The following is a 16,093-nucleotide window of genomic DNA, read 5'->3' on the forward strand; positions in this document are numbered from 1 at the left end:
ATTGTGCTTCAGTATTTTATTACTACTGTAATGCTTATCAAAGCATTCTGAGAAGTCGTTCAAAGGACAGTCTGCATGAGTGCAGAGGGTGATGCTTCCTCTCATTGCCTATTAATAGGCTGCAAGTACAAATGGCTCTTAGGCTCTAGAGTTTTGGTTATGAGAGGTCCCAAATCCAAGCTCTTCAGCTCTTAGTGAGAATGGGGACGGTAATACAGTGCCCAGTGTCTGTCTTTTGCCTTGACATTAAAGGCAGCTCTGTACCCAAGCTGCAGCAAACAAGCTGTAGTCCCTGCACAGTGCGCAGGCTGTAAAGACCTTTGCTGTTCATAGCACAAGCATCTCCTCTTCTGGCTGTAGCCCACAGCTCCAGCTGGTGAGACAAGGCATATGGCAGGCTGGATGAGACAGATGGGTAAGGTTTCTGGTATCTTACAACATGCTGGACAGTAATGCTTTCATTTTTAATACTTTTATTATCCAAATGGCTGATTAAAAAAAAGAAAACTGCTTGCAATGAAATGCTGCAGCAGCCGTTTTTTCTGGTGGCTAAATCCACACTGGTTTTAGTGTTTCTAGCCAAGAAGTGTGGCATGGAATGACTACTTACTGCCCTAAATGGACAATCCCCAGTCATTTCTGCAGACACTGCAGACTCTTTATGCTGCCAACACTCACTAAGGATGCTGTTTTCACGTCTACTCCATTTCTATTTTATCAACTCCAAAAAGCCTGGATTTTAAGCAAAGGCTTAAAATCCACCTAGCTTTTATCAGCTTTGTGCTGTGGTAAGGACGGCTAGTTTGGAGGCAAGGTAATTTTAAATCCTTCTGCTTTTTTTGATGCTCAAAGGCTATGCACTTCTGAAAAGGCTGGCAGCCAGCTGCAGTACTGCCTGGTGGCATGGCTGGGAAGGGGTACCTTAAAGAAGCTCCTCCTTCTTTCTGGCTCAGGAGAGCTTTCCTGCTCTGTTTGCTGTCAGTTGCTCAGAGGTCATCACTTACATCACATTCACATATGCTTTACTCTGGGAGGGTAAGCAGTGACAAAAGAGCTTGTTCTATTTTGTTGCCTTGATCTGAGTGATTCACTCAAATCTGATAGTGCCTAGAAGGTATAATTAAATAGCCATGCTTGATTGAATAGCAGTGATGTTCTGTTTGTGTTGTTCTTTGATGTAGAGCTCCAGTTCTATATGTCATAGACATTTATTTACTGTTTTTAAATCCTGGCCCTGTTGATAGCTGGTGTGTTATCTAAACTCTTTCACAAAGGATTGCCAAAGTGCGTAAGACTTCATCAGAGAATTGCTGTGCTTGGACAATTTTTTATATCAGAGGTGCAGTGAAGAAATAGCTTGTCCAGTTCTAAATATACTGTCCTTGACAGATGTGAAATAAGCCCACAGATTAAAATAGCTGCCTAGTTCCTAGTTCAAGATTTTACTGTATAACATCAGTGTTTGGCTGCCCTTCTGATAAACTTGGAGAAGGATTGATTTCCATTTTTTTTCCTTTCAAAAGGGAAGAAGTTGAAGGACTGTCATGCATCAGGAATGCACCAATTCTAAGAATTTCTAGAGAAGACCCACTGCATTGTGAATGCAGGAGCCAGGATTTATAGGGAGATGACTTAGTTAAACGTAGCCTGAAGGAATGAAAAATGAGCAGCCCAAAAAAGAAATTTGTTGAATATTTTGGCAGTGAAACAGAGTGGCTTAATTTATGAGCAATACCAAGCTATCATTTTTCAAACAGATTTCTGAGAGTGATTTTTTTTCTCAAATTGTGCCCTTTGTAGGTGCAGCTCTTGGTGAGATGTACGATTATACTGACTGTTCATGAAACGTGATGGTACAATCTCTCTTTTTTTTCTATATGGCCCAATTGAATGCTTGGTGGACCATCAGCTGCCATATCAAGCATGGAGGTGCTTTCTTGCCTTCGGCTCTTCTTTAGCTGATGGCCGGAGAGGGTGGGAAGGAGGGCTGGTTGCAGGCATGTTGAGCCCTGTGGGTCCCTGCTGCAGAGGGGTATAATGAACCATGGTTGAACAGGGATGCCACAGGTCCCTGATGAAGCTGAGGAGGTGTATTACAGGTTCAAGGCCAGACTGCAGAGATTGAAAGGCATTTTGGTCCCTGTGCTGTGTCATGCAGTGCCAGAGATATAATCCACTTTCCCTTCTTGGTGCCACCCCAAGTCACCCACTCATACAGCTGGCGTAGTCTGGGACATATGACTATGAGGCTTCAGGGGTTAGAGGTGATGAGTCCCTGCCAGTGTGTGTAAAAGTTGTGGATGAAACAATGGCTTCATTTGAATCTCTAAAATTTCAGCTATTGCCTGAAGTAAAGTAGCTAATTTTCCTACGATAATTTTTGTGTGTGTGTGTGTATGCACTGGCATACATGTATATGTAATCCCAGATCCCCACAAAACTGCTTTCCATTGGCAAAGCATCCCATAGGTGCCAGTTCCTCTGAAATCTTCCATTCAGCTTTCTGCACAAATTTAACACTGCATGTCTCCAGGAGCTTTGTTTCTGCCCATGTGAAACTAACTGTCTATAATGAAGTCATGAGTTATTTGCCTAAAATAAAAATCCAGACTTCAAAATAAGAAATCCAAAACCAAACCCACAGCTATTTTTTTCAAGTTCTAAAAAAGAATTATATTTCCTTTTTAAATGAATCTCTCACCACTTAGTATGAACTTGAAATTCTGTAAGACACAGGGAGCTTTTTTAAGCATATGCTAAACCTGAAGTCAGTGGAACATCTAAGCAAGTGCTTAAAGGTGAGCATGTGCTCAGGCACTTGATCATCTGGGGCAGAGCATTCCATGTTTTCCTGAGTTGTATCTTATGTTTCAAAGCAAAAACCTTTGTTTTGCTGAAGGTTCATTTTCACTTTGCTATGTGCTGAGAGCTCAGGATAATCCCATTTGGAAAGAAGCAGAGAGGAGGGAAGGTAACATTTGGAAAAAGCTATTTTCAGTACCTCTGTTTTCTCTAACCCCATTTTCCTAATCATGATCAGCTAATGCTGATGGACTGGTTCACAGAAATTAAACCCCTCAATACAGTACAAACAAGTCAGTGAGGCCTGCAGTTGGACTCCACTTGAACATAAGTAAAATAAAGATCCCCTGTGGCTCTTAATTACTTTTTATTTAGTTGCTTAATTGAACCTGTACAGTTCTTCTGCAATTGATTACCACACAGAAAAGGTAATGGAACGGAAAACTTTATTTTCTTTTCATTGATCTTTATGGTTATCATGGAAATGTTTTTACTGCTTCCTTTTGGGGCATAAAAATTCTCCATATAAGCAAAGGGAAATCAATGTTAGTTAATTGAAGGCATTTACATGACTGGAAGATTAAAAGTTTGAGGGATGTTATTTTGGTTTTTCGGTCTGGCTTTTTTTTGCCCTCCTTCCCCTCTTCCCACCCCCCCCTTCAGCAGATCAGCTCAGATTTTTCAGAATGAGAACTTATCTAGCATTTTATTGTCCCTTTCTTTTTATTTCAAAGCTAAATCACAGAGTTTGGGGACCTGATACAAAACCCATTGAATCCAAATGGGAATGGTTCCATCTAATTCAGTGGCTGTGGATCATACTGTAGAAGCACGTATTCAAGATACATTTATATATGTATGCACACACACAGGTGCCTATCTGCTCTGCATCCCATTTGTCGGAACTGGGATTAATTTCTAAGCAAGATAGGGAAGGAAAATTTGGGGCTTTTCCTGGATTTAAAAATAAGATTATGATAATTCTCAATTCAATAATGTCCTTTAAATCTCATTCTTCTTGTACTCCTCTCTGCTGCTTTAATTTGGGAAGATTGGTTTTCTTCATTTTGTACATGTTACCCCTTCTGTTGTTCCTTTTTATTTGTGTGTCTCCACTGCTTTTGGCAGGACAAGAGTCTCATGGACACAGTTCACTCAGTACCCTGCACCCAGCTTCCCTTCTACTTCACTCTTAATGAAGCTGTGGGGATTTCTCAATGAAGCACAGGGTTGGCTCAGAGTTAAAGGACTCAAGCCTGAATATCCAATGCAGTTGCCAACTTTCCTCACCCCTTACCTTTGTGCATACAGTTTTTTTTTGTCCTGGAGCAATTTTAATAAAGACTATGTAACAACATGGTGTTGGCATTACATGAGCAACATCATTCCATCTGTTTCTACTGAAAATGTAAAAACAGGTTAGTATAACATTAAGATTCCAATTTTCAACCATTAAAAATCAGGCAATTCTTAAGTTACAGACTGCTTTTACTAGCCAATTAGTGATTTTCCTTGCCTTTGTTTTTTTGGAATTCCAGTTTAGATGCCTTTAAAACTGTCTTGTGTTCAAAGAGTTTTAAACACCTATCCTTGGAAACAAAGGCTCTCTTAGGTATTTCAGTTTGGACAGCCAAAATTATTGCTTTCTGTTGACAGTGCTGCAGAGGTGATATTTTAAAGAGTGTTTAGAATCTCACTGTAGAGAAGAAGGAGGATGGTAAAGCATTAATTTTAACTTCTATGAGAATTAACCTTACATTAGACAGAGGGCTTGAGCATGCTAACTTTTGCTAAACATGCATGCTATGCATGCTAATATTTGGCAAACTCAGGTTGGTATAAAAAAAGAGCTCAAAGGGAATATACAGTGTTTTTATGAATTGGTGCCTTAACACTTCTATCTGATTTTTTTTTGGTGTGAATAATTATAAAGATACATCCAGCACAGTTTTCACTAAACATCACATTTTAAACACTGATGATAGAATATCCTGTCAGTGTGATTATCGTTATTTGTGCCAAAAGTCTGATTTTTAAGAGTTATGCTGCTACAGTAAGGAAACAAAGTGGAGCAGCATGTGGCTTCCTGGCACTCGTGCCTACTGAGAACAGCTTTCACTGTCAATGCTGCAAACTTCAAACAATGTTTACAGGGAGATTTCCATCAGTGCAGAACAGTATTGAGCAAGATAGGATGCTGTACAAACAAGTGATCAAAAAGTGAAAAGGTTCTTTGCTGGACCTGATTCTATGAACAAGGAAGAGCTGGCTGGTGACACAAGGGCCAGAGGTAGCCATGGCTGCAGTGACCATAGGGCTGTGGAGTTGAAGAAGCTAAGAGGAGTGAGCAGCCAAAAAGCAGGATCACAGCCCTGGATTTCAGGAGAGCAAAATACACCTTTCCCCCCCTATTTTTCACACCACAGTGTGATCAAAGTAATGCTCATTAGGCCTTGACCTTGACAAAGAGCACCTGGGGTCAGGTCCTCTTGAGCTTATCAGAAACACTTTCTGCTTCCAGAACTTGTGCTCTCTAACCAGCCCCTGCTTTTTTATTTTATGAGCAGCCTTGGAAATTTGTTTGTTTGTTTGTTTTTTGCCTGAATGGCATAACATTCTTGTTCTCACACTTTCAAAGAAAATTTCTGAGCTGAAGTGCAGCCAGGATGGAGCACGGTTATGACTAAAGCCCACTCTCTTGTGATCTTATTAACTGCAGTCCAAAAGGAGACCCTTTGAGCTCTCCTGGACAGCAAAGGGCTGTGACCAGCAACCTCCCTCTGAGTGAGGCCTCTCAGGTTTGCTGCACTCAGAGGATTGCCAAACAAGGACAGATTCTGGAGCCCACTCCTTGAGCCTTGACTCTTAGCTGAAAAAAGTCAAAAGATGCAAAGATTTCCAAAGTATTTCACTACCTTGGAGGAATACTTTTTAGAGGTACCCTGTACAGGCTCCTTACATCTGTGTGCATACAACTGATGTGCGTATGCTACATCAAATATGGGAGAAATGTTGCTCTCTTAGATCCTTAAGTACTTCAGATATGTAAGTAAGTTAGGCCTGTAACTAAGTTGCTGTTGTGATACAGTACATCCTATATTATTCCATTGTTGAAGTGTTAAGTTTAAGTTAAGGTAAATGTTAAATTTAAGTGCTGCTAAATTTAAATGCTGTTAAGTGATATCAGGACTTTCTGACCATATTCCTTTTTATCCTTACCCTTTCTATCCCTTTTTCACAAACACACACACACACACACACTCACACACACACTCTTACACACTTGTACACAGTTTTTGGTTTATTTTGGTTTGGGTTGATTGACTAGGGATTTTAGTTAGTTGCTTTTCCTCAGTGTGCCTTAGCCATTTAGTAAGTGGCAGAGTGAATCTTGCCAACAAAATTTGTTGTGCTGTTGCTTATACCTTTGCCAATGATTCTTTAAGTGATCTCATAACATTCATTCATAAAAATCCTTTCAATTATTTGCTTAGAAGAATCCTATGGAATATGGCTGCAGAGAGAAAAGAAGCCCAGGAGTGATGAGTGCTCAGGAAAGGACCATCTGAAAGCATAGGAAATCAAGCAAAAGTGGCAGGAAACATGTATGCATGAGCAAGAAGTGCCAAACTGAATTCAGACATACAAAGGAAATGTACAACATTGTAGAAGGCTACTAGGTTGATTAAACAAGATTATTTCCTTTGTAAATCCATGCCAACTGTTGCCAATCACTTTCTTACCCTCCATGTGTTTGGAAATGCTTTTCAGGACAGTTGCCTCCATCAGCTTCCTAGAGACTAAGGTGAAGTTGACCAGTCTGTAGTTCCTCATATTTTCCTTATCGCCATTCTTGAAGTTGGAGGAATATTATTTCTGCTGCAGTCATCACAGAAATTGTTTGAATTCAAGTGGCTGATTTGTATATAAGTATTTTAAATTTTCTATAACATTAAATAGCTCAAGGCCTCTTTCACATATATCATTGGAGTATTACTGTATTAAGTTCCTCCTAAAAAGAAATTCCATCTTTTTAGTAAATATTACAGGTAGGTACACTCAACATAGAGCAACTGCAAGTGAACATTATCACATCAATTAAGGTGTGCAGTACCTGCAAAATAGCTTTTATGTAGCTTATCCAAAACCTTCAAGGTAGTATGATGGTAGTATGAAATTATTTTAGTCGTGGTGGAAACAGGGGGAGTTGCTTTTTGCCCTTTTTACTTTTTTCTGGATGTTTTATTTTTTCTGTGTATGAGGCACTGGGCAATGAAGGTTTGGGCAATGCCTTCATTTGGGCAATGAAGCTGGTGAAGGGTCAGGCATTGGAAAAAGCTGCCCAGGGAAGTGGTTGAGTCACCATCCCTGGAGGTATTTAAAAGAAGTGTAGATTGGTGCTTAGGGACATGCTTTAGACATGGACTTGACAGTCAGTGCTGGCTTAATGGTTGTACTTTATCTTAGATGTCTTTTCTACCTTAGATGATTCTATGAGTCTATAATTTACTGTGGGTGCTAGTAAACCATAATAAGAGAGAGAAAAGCCTAATTTTATGATGGCTGCTGTGCTGTCTGATACAGCTGCTTGCAAAAATCCAAGTGTTTGCTGAGAAGCTGCCTCTCTGTTCCTCCTCAACATTTCTGTGAACATGGCTCCACTTGTGCTCCCTGGCACTGAGTGAGCATGTATTGGCAGCATCCCAAACAGTGCTGTGCTGCCCCTCTGAGACCAGGGTGGACCTGTTCCCAAGCCTTTGACAGTGCTCCTCCCTGGGACAGGAGTCTGGGGACCATTCATATCTCACTGACTGCTGGAACTGGCTGCTCTCAAATCTGCCTTTTTTTTTTTCATGAGGTGTGACTCATCAGAGTCATCAAGCAGCAACCTCATAAAAATGGCTTTTCTAGAGCCTTGGAAACCACAAGATCCCATTACAAGCCGTTTCATTTTCAGTGACTAATGGAAGGTCAGCAGTAATGAGACAAGGAAATTCTTAACTCTTTCTCAGGTTCGCTTTTTCCTCCTTAGTAAAAACAAAGTTTACTAGTAAATGAAATTCAGCTCAGATGGGTATTCCTTGTACGTGCTTCGCCAGTGCCTGGCTAGTTGACAGAAGACTGCCAAATGTCTGTTCGGGTTTCTAGGTTTTTCTGCAAAAAGCATTTGCTCCTTGTAAGATACATTTCAGATACTTCAAAGGTCTCAAAACAGCTGCTTTTTAATTTTTTTTTTCTTTTTCATTTACATTTGTGATTTTATAGATCATATAAGTGAAAGTGGTAAGGAACAAACTACCAGGGTTTCAGACTGGATTCATGAGCAGATTAGCAGACCTTTATGACCAGGCAATAGAGCAAGCTGGTGAAGTCAGTGTAGTGAAGTCCTGCAGTTAAAATTGCAGAGCTGGGAATATGGAAGTCTCACTCATTAATTTAATTGTAGCATATTAAGAAATGAAGAGGGTAAGAGGGCAAACAGACGCAGAAACACATGTCTGAGCTTAAAAAAAAATTGAGCTGCATGTGCTGTTGGCCTATTAATGTGATTCAACATAGGCCAGCTTTCAGACCTATACAGAGATCTTGTAAAATTAATGTCAGCAGTATGCTGAAAAATAGAGATATGGGACTCATAAGCAAGAGCTGGGAATTAAGCTTATGGCTGGCAGAATGGGCAGTGTAGGACTGTGAAGTGGAGGAATGTGGAGCATCATTTGCACTTTAATTATCAAGTGCTTTTTAATGTCTGTTGGGGGCCTATTCAACTTAGAACCATTATACACTTATGAAAGAGCCTGTGGTGTAATGGGCTCAGCATTGTGCCTCATACTGAAGGAGAGCTATTGCTGGGGTCAGAGACCTATCAGCCAAGACTCATTAAGTGACCCTGAAATCAGCACAAGCATGTGTGATATAATGCAAATGATTGTGTGTTATATTTTTCTTCCTCATTCCCTATCTTGCATTCCTCTGTTTTCAGCTCAGTACAGGCATCAGGAATAATGGCAGGTGGGTCCTGGACTGGACAACAGTGGCAACTTTTACCCCATGCCCGTTGGCTACTGACTGAAATCAATTGCTCTACCTCAATTTATAGCAACAAACTATTTGGTCTTGCTTGAATCTACTTGAGAAATGGCACTTCTTCTCCATTTTCCCACCTTATGAAATCTCCAAAGGCATCCCAAACTCACCCATGGCTTACCTCCATGGTAAGGGGCGGACAGACTTATGGAAGGCTTAAACGGCACAGGTAAGTGGGATGATAATTATTTTTTTTTTTGAGTTCTTCATTTGCCTTTGTATAGGAAGTTTCTAAAAATAGCTTCTAATTGCAGGTGAGGAGCTAAGTCTTAGGGACAAATAAGCAACTGTGCAGTTCTTCCCAGCCACAGTCTGCAGGAATTTAGGGAGCTGTGTAACCACAGCAATGATGCTTTTTCTCTACCTCAAGTGGCTGGTATCATTATAGGATTTTTTTTTTTTTAAACTTTGCCAAAAACTCTTCTGAAAGCTTTCTTTATGGAAAGTATGAAGAGTAACAAGGATTTTAAATCCAGCTCCCGAACCTTATATGTTCTGATGTGGGAGAGCCCCATAATTCAGAATGAGACTCCCCATTAGCCACCTGGTATTGTACCTGACCTCTGGGCCATTTGGAGAAGTCCTAGCCAGAGAGTATTGTCCCAGGTTCAAAAACCCCCTTTCCAAACCAAGTGATGTGCCCATCTGAGGTCACCAAACTGTGAAGTGTTTTGGAGGCTGTGGAAAAGCTGTGAGTCACAAATATAATTTCCTGCAGCATCACTATATGTGGGTTCTTGCTTAGGGCTATATAGAAGCAAAGGCTGTGCCACCTCCAAGAACACACATGGTGAAATCAAAGGCTTATTCTCAGGTGGCTGCATCTTCAAAGAAGATGACTCAATTAAAAAAACACTGTCAGAATGTCTGAGTCCTTTGGAGATCCAGCTCAGTCATGCTGTTTAGTATCTATGTACCTGTCACTTTGCTTTAGTTTCAAGTAAGGAAAGGAGATGAAAAGCAAGAAATAAGCTCAAGTGACCCCATGTGGGATAAATGGAACACACTGACAGACTAGAGGCAATGGCAAACTTCCCTGACTACAGCAATATACAGCTGATGGCTGTGATGAAACACACAAATGCTTCTGTCCTATGGTTTTCTCATGAATGAAAGGTGATGAGAACTATTTCAGGCTTCTGTTTATAAAGTCTTTCATAATGCAGATGGCTTCTGCATGGTCTTCAGTACCAGCAAAATAGGTGTTTCTTAGAAGCATTAGAGAAAAGTATAAGAATATTTCAACATCAAAGTGATGACTAGCACCATTCTCTTCCCTATATTCTGTTATTGATCCTTTCAATGGCCTTCAATTTATTAACTTCCTTTTTGCTGTACCAGGAGATCACTGACTCATGTTATGAGTCTAGAGGTTATTTGGCTAAAGGTGAATGTAGTTATACTTTCATTGGCTTGTTTCTGTTGTTTTACATCTTACTGACTGGGAATTTCCTACAAGAAGATCATCAAAGAAAATAATTCTATCCCACACTGTGGTGGCAAGTCCTGAAGAGAGAAGTAGGCTGTCTCATTTTAGTACAGAACTGAAAGACTTGATCTGGGGATGCCCAAAGACGTGCCAGGCTGATCCAGAAGTAGAAGTCATTCAAATGCAAGAATGAAAAGGGACATGAAGTTTCTATGAAATGGAGCTTAGATCAGTCAGCTCTCTGCTTGGCATCAGAAGTAACTGCTGACAAAATCAATGTGATGTGCTGTGCAGGGAACTGTATATCACAGTATCCATTCAAATGTACTCAGTGCAAATGCTGAGCATTTGAAGACTTAATGTTATATGGCTTCTGTGAGGAGCAGAAATGGGGACACAGAGAATATGAGCTGGATCTCTTCCTGGGACATTGATTTGGATTGGAACACCAATAAAAGAGAAATAGTCTCCCAGTGATGAAAGATTTTGATGGAAGTGTTGAAACAAAGTGCGTGCAAGTATGTACGTAACACATAGCAACTGATGGAAGATGATCAGATAAAAATGTTGATGTGAAGACCAGGTAAAAATCTAGTTTTGGGCCTAGTTGTCTTACAGAAATGAAGCACAAAAACCCAGAGACTATTTTAAACAGTTATTTCATAAAATCTTACCTTGCCTTGATTTATTCAAACTTGCCATTGATTTAAAAATGTAGAAAGTTAATTAATTAGGAGTCTCAATTCAAATTTCACCTTGGCAATTTCAGGTAAGTCATGCAGCATGACTCTAAGTACTACTCCAATATAATATAACACAAATCTAGAGTTAATATGTAAATCTTTGTGATATAATATCCCACAATCTAATGTACATTGGTACTCATCAACTGCTACCTGAAGGGATGGTTTAATAGGCATTTGCTTAAGATCCTGAGGCTATCTTAGACGTAAGAACCAGACACAAATGAACCAAAGCTGCCCCAAGATATTCAAAAAGCATACCCATTAAAGACTGCAGGTGTGCTCTGTCCATATGTAAAACAGAAGCTGATGTGGTGTAAGTGCTTATGGGAAGGGCTGACACATATGAAGTTATTTTGGCTTTCCCTGCAAACACCTGTCATACAACATGCACAATGAACTTGGAAAGAGTTTTTAAATCTTGTGTAGTGCCAGGTGGAGAACAAATATAGAGATGTGCATGAGAAAGGTATTTTTCACTCTAGATGAGACTGTTGAACAAGACAAAACTTTAACATTATCTTTTACTGAGAAGATGTTTGCTCTGAACTTGAGTGGATCCTGGAAATTAAAATCATACTCTCCACCCCTTTTTAAAAATAATAAAAGTCCTTTAACAGAAGATATTTGAGTGCTGATTTGGTACTGAGTATTAGCAGTATACTTCTGCACTGAATCCTACTGCCTCTGTTGCATTGGAAAAACTGGGAATATAGTTTCTCTTTTTTTACAGGACCATGGTTTTCTCTCCTGCTCTTGCTTGACTGGCCAACAGCTGAATTCAAAATGAACAAATCAGCTCAGACATAAGGACCCAAAAATATCAAAATAGAGGTAAGTATCAATGTTCACGAAAGTTTTTTTGTAAAAAGCAGCCTATTTTCCTGGGTTGACTTTATGATGCTTGTATCTTCAGTCACCTTGTTTATGTTACATATTAAGTTCTGCACCATTAAGACTGGCTCTAAGAGAGAAGGGGGGAAGAAGTGTGCAGTTTGTGTTGAGAAAAAACACTGACTGCCCCGCATCCTGCTCCTGGACTGTGGTGTCTGCAGCATGGACAGACAGCGGGACAGAGCTCTCCTTTGCTTTTAGCTAGGTTGTAGCTAGCTGAGGCAGAGAAGCTCCCTGGACTTGAATCTGTTCAAACCTGCCCTGGACTGAAAACCCAGACAATCCCCAGGAGCTCACGCCTGTGGCCCACCAGGGCCTGGGCCTTGGCACTTTCCAGCCCTGAAGGGACTGATCAGAACCTGACTGATAAGAACATGAAAAATACTTTTTCCTGGATTTGCCATCTCATCAAACAGCGAGAGGTTTTATTGTTTAATATTATTCAAATTCTGTTAAATAAACAGGTTTTTTCCCCAAATCAGTTGGGGGAGGGGCTGCTTGAATTTGCTTTCTGGAAGAATCCCATTTGGGGGTCCCAAATTTGCCCTAAACCAGGACACCTATGAATATTCCCAGTGCTTATGGTTACTGAAAGCCCTGTTTTGTGGGCTTCAGGCCATGACAATGCATTTATTGCTTGTTTCCTTGTTATTTAGCAGATTTCTCAATATCCTTTTGTTATTTTTTGTCTCTTGTCTCCTTTTACCTGCCCAGGACCCCTGGGCAGAGCCCTCCTGTTCCTACAGATCTCCACCCTCAGTGTGGAGGGAAAGAGAGGGGCTGAGGGAAGCATCTGATGGAAATGAAATCCAAGCAATGACGCACTGAGGAAGACACTGCATTGAATGGGAGGCCAACAGGGTACCTGGTGCCCTTTTAGCACCCACCTGCAGCACTCCACTCACTTCTCTGCTTTTCCTCATGAGGAATCTGCTGCACAATGACCAAGTCAAGAGGAGAAGAGCCAGCCCTTGGTCACATTGGAACAAAGGAAGATTAGCACTGGGCATTACTGAAAAGATGGAGAAAGCCAAAAGTACAGAGAAGGTAAAGACAGTAGAAGACATCCAGGTGCTGCCCCACAGAACAAGAGGCTCCTGAAGGTGCCAGTCCTACAATAAGGAAAGGCTCAGTACATGGACAAAAGCTTCTAGAAACCTACATGTCCAGATTGAAATGGCCCAACAGTGTGCTTCAAGTCTTCTTTGAAGTTAATGACAGTCAAGGGCAAGTGTTAGTCAGGACCAGGTCAGTGCTGTGTGCATCCTGGGTGAGAAGTACCATCTCCTTGGTACTGGGAAGGGGGTAATCTGCCCTGGGAGTATGTGTGTGTTGTAAATACTGGTGATGGTAGTGGTGTCTGTACAGGGACACTGAACTCCAGGAATGTGCTCTCTTATCAGAAGAGAGAGCAAGAGCACACATTTGCCAAGCAGAGATGCTTTCAGTTAGGATATCCTGGACCTTCCCTGATTTGTCTTTTGATATGATTTATGTCCCATTTGTGAATGGAAAAGTTGTTGCAGAGCTGAGCCTGGGCTCACAGCTCCTCTGCAGTCCTGCCCCACAGGCTCGATGTAATGAGGAACACTAAAGTGAGGTTTTGTTACCAAAGCAAAAATGCCTCTTGGTGAATGTGTACAACCACAACTTTTCCTCTGTATTCTGTTGTGAGAGTGATGCTGTGACTTCAGCATCACTGATGTAGCAATGTAGTACCACTGGACTACTGTCTGTGTGCCAGTGTGAAGCTGTCACTCTGTTGCTGTGGTGTCGATTCATATACACTGTTATCAGGTTGGTCCTGTCTCACCACCATTCCTTTCTGAGAAAGCAAAAGTGTGCTTCAAGACATACATGGGTACAAAGAGGTGTGTGTGCGGGTACAAAGAGGTGTGTGTGCATGTGTGCCATCCACTGCTCACGTGGTGCACAGCATCCTTTAAAAGGCAGGTCCCACTTCAGAATTAATATTGAAAATCTTTAGTAGTAAGAAGTGATTAGAAGCATTATTTTATATAAATGCAGCTTTATTCAGTAATTCACATTACTTAAAGTACTTACTTCCTTAAGACTGCACTTGAATTTTTGATTTTATAGTAGCAGGTAAAAAAGCAAACTGTCATTTTGTTGCATGGCCATTTCCAGTCCTCCAGTTTAATTTTTCTAGACCAGTTTGGTCAATTGTTTACAGTACAAGGCAAGTGAACACAAGTGGGGATGAGGAAATAGGGGTGGGGAAGAATATGCAGGATATCAGCATTCTCTTGTCCCAGGCTCAGCCCTCGACAAGACTTGGAAGGGGCAAGTAAAACTCCGGGAAGAATGGGTCAATGTTAATGGCAGATGCTTTCATTTTCCAGCTCCAAACTGCATGCTGTGTTGTTATTTTTAAGACCTGGGAAGAGATGAATTGGGTCAAAATAATTCAAAACCACACAATGTACTGATGTTTTGTTGGAGCCCTTAGAAGTAGCCCATGTGCCACATAAGTTGAAACAAATTAATTTTAGAGCCAGTCTGTCTGCTTTGAGCTTCCTGACTTGAGAAGTGAAGGATTTTAAGATGTCTTTCATGTTGGAGTGGTCTGAGACCTCATTTAATAATGCTTTTAATAAGGTTTTGATATTCAAGTGAAAAGCTCAGTTGAAGGACAAGTGACTGCAAATTGTAAAGCACAATCATCTCTCATTTTAATATTCAGTTATTTTATATAAATGATCATAACAGCCAGTTCATTCTGCCTAGTCTCTATGGGCATTTGGTTTCAGAGGAGGAGACTGCAGCCTGACAAGCAATGTAGTGTCTGTTTACCATTTGGTTTCTTCACAGCGATTGGATGTGGCAGCATCTTGTCATGACTGTTGCTTGAGCCAGCTAGGAGGTTAAATATTTCATTATGATGATTTTGATACTTGCATTGATCTCCTGTGGATTCATAATTAAAGACATGACAAAATAAAATAAACCTCCCCCAAACAATTGTGTATGTCTAAATCATTTACATATGTTCCTTGTTCCAAATGATGTATGGGTTTCTTTTTAATATAACTCTTGGCATGACAGAAATTACGCTGGTAACATTGTTGGTATAGTTAGCCTAGAATGTTTTCAATGACACAAAGTTTGTTGGGACAGACCATGAATTACTTGCCAGTTCTTGAGAAGTCAAAGCTTAATGCTGATCAAATGTTTAAAATATGACTTGTATTAGCAATGGGTTTTGATATAAATTCTTTCTTGTCACCATTAGGCAAGAAGCCAAAGAACTGGCAGTGCTGCAGCTCTGCCCAGCAGCTGTAGTTTGGAAGTCAGCTCCAGGCTTCTATTTTGGACTGATTTTCTCAAGTTTGTAAGGTTTTTTTCTTCCATTTTGGTGGGAATAACTGAAAATAATTTTAGGACAATCTTAAGTAGATTCTCTTCTCCCCCTTTCTATTTTTCCTGGCCAGTTATTGAGCCAACCAAGCAGTTATTATGCAGTTCTCTCTATTATGTTCCATATAAATCCATAGTTCCTACCACACTGTTCTCCATCACTCTACCTTCTTTCAATAGTCATGGACAAATGGTCATTGAATCCAAATATTTTTTGTAGGTGTTTCTGCAAAAAAAGCAGAGGTTTACCTGTGGAACCATAAAAGATGAGAAAGTAAAAATAGAATCTTTTACTGAGTTCAGCTCCAAACATATTGTATTTTTACAGATGAATCTTTCCTTCCTGTTTTTATAGAGATTATCAGCCCATCAATACTGTTCTTCTCTTCTACTGACTTGCACATGCCTCTCTTGACAATGTAGTGTGCAAATCCATTAACCACATGCCACTGAAGTACTGTTAATCCGATAGAAAGTTCACCATTGGGTCAGGGAAAGAGGAGGAGAAGAGCTTTACTGTGGGAGGAGACACCAGCATTCTCCAGAAGCCCACTGGTGAGGTTTTTCACTCCATCTGTGCACCAAGGTCAGAACTTTACTTCTGCAGCTGTGGGTGAAAAAAAGAGATAGCAGTTAATCCAGGATTAATGCTATCAAATTCCCTTAACACAGAGTTACGCATTCAGGGTAGACATTCCCAGGACAGCCAACCAAGTAGTTCATTTATCTATACTAGTACGGCAGTTCAAAGGTTCTTCAG

The 16,093-nt window shown here is 40.5% G+C and overlaps 1 protein-coding gene across 6 annotated transcripts in view; it reads left to right on the plus strand.

The window, feature by feature from the left end:
* The window catches only part of SOCS5 (suppressor of cytokine signaling 5), an 82,244-nt gene extending 67,310 nt beyond the window's left edge, over positions 1-14,934 (plus strand). For all 6 annotated transcript variants that reach the window (XR_004496806.1, XR_001520355.3, XR_001520366.3 and 3 more), the window contains 3 exons: positions 8,786-9,058; positions 11,795-11,895; positions 12,670-14,934. The gene's annotated coding sequence lies outside the window, so the exon portion shown is untranslated. The remainder of the gene's footprint in view (positions 1-8,785; positions 9,059-11,794; positions 11,896-12,669) is intronic.
* Positions 14,935-16,093: the final 1,159 nt, after the last annotated feature.

This window comes from Parus major, chromosome 3, assembly GCF_001522545.3.
Source record: "Parus major isolate Abel chromosome 3, Parus_major1.1, whole genome shotgun sequence".
NCBI lineage: Eukaryota > Metazoa > Chordata > Aves > Passeriformes > Paridae > Parus > Parus major.